At 38.0% G+C, this 1,194-nt stretch overlaps 1 pseudogene; it reads left to right on the top strand.

Moving 5' to 3' along the window:
* Window positions 1–11: 11 nt before the first annotated feature.
* Window positions 12–983, top strand: LOC102865078 (annotated as a pseudogene).
* The last annotated feature ends 211 nt before the right edge of the window (window positions 984–1,194 follow it).

The raw sequence follows: 1,194 nt of genomic DNA, 5'->3' as shown, positions 1-1,194 counted from the left end.
AAAAGCGGAATGAGCTCTTTAATAAAGAGAAAATCAGGCAGTTATCATTAACTCCTCAAACTGAGAAGATTGAGGTTAAACATGTTGGAAAAACTGACCCTGGCACTGTCTTTGTGATGAATAAAAATATTTCGACTCCTTATAGTTGTGCCATGCATTTAAGTGAGTGGTACTGCAGTAAGTCCATTTTGGCTCTTGTTGATGGACAGCCGTGGGACATGTACAAGCCTTTGACCAAGTCCTGTGAGATTAAATTTCTCACTTTTAAAGATCAGAATCCAAGAGAAGTGAATAAAGCTTATTGGCGCTCTTGTGCTATGATGATGGGCTGTGTAATAGAGCGAACATTCAAGGATGAATATGTCGTTAGTTTGGTCACAGCTCCAGAAATTCCTGTAATTGCTGGAGCCTTCTGCTATGATGTTGTTTTGGATAAGAGGCTGGATGAATGGATGCCAATTAAAGAGAATCTATATTCCTTCACAAAAGATGCTCATGCTTTAATTTATAAAGATCTTCCATTTGAAATTTTGGAAAGTGGCATTAGAAATATTTCAGCACAACAAGTACAAACTAGATTTTATAGAAGAAAAGGCATCTCAGAACCCAGAAAGAATAGTTAAGCTACACAGATTTGGTGACTTCATAGTTGTGAGTAAGGGCCCTCTCATTCCAAGAACAAGTGTTTGTTTCCAGTATGAAGTGTCTGCAGTTCACAACCTTCAAACCATTCAGGCAAATCTTGTACGAAGATTCCAAAGATTCCAAGGGCTCTCTCTCTTCCTACTCACTTAAGTGCATATTTGAAAATATGGACTAAACTATTGGAAAGATCACGGAAATTGGTAACTGAAGTTCAAACTAGTCCAACAAAGGAAAGTGCACCTACACATAAACCTACAGAGGAAAGTGCATCTACACATAAACCTACAGAGGAAAGTGTACCTACACATAAACCTACAGAGGAAAGAGCATCTACATAGAAATCTACAGAAGAAAGTGCACCTATAATAGAAACGTGCTAAAATTTAAATATGTCTAATAAAGGCTGCTCGGAATGACAAAGCAAAATACTACAATGAAATGTGCAAGGAGCTGGAGTCGGAAAATCAAAAGGGCCGAACTCGCTCAGCATTTCTTAAGCTCAAGGAACTGAAGAACAAATTCAAACCTAGAGTTGCTGTAATCAAGGAT

This window comes from Elephantulus edwardii, unplaced genomic scaffold (assembly GCF_000299155.1).
Source record: "Elephantulus edwardii isolate Elephantulus edwardi_28Jun2011 unplaced genomic scaffold, EleEdw1.0 scaffold00035, whole genome shotgun sequence".
Classification (NCBI taxonomy): domain Eukaryota; kingdom Metazoa; phylum Chordata; class Mammalia; order Macroscelidea; family Macroscelididae; genus Elephantulus; species Elephantulus edwardii.
Note: the sequence above shows the minus strand (reverse complement) of the source record. Positions and strands in the feature narration are given on the sequence as shown.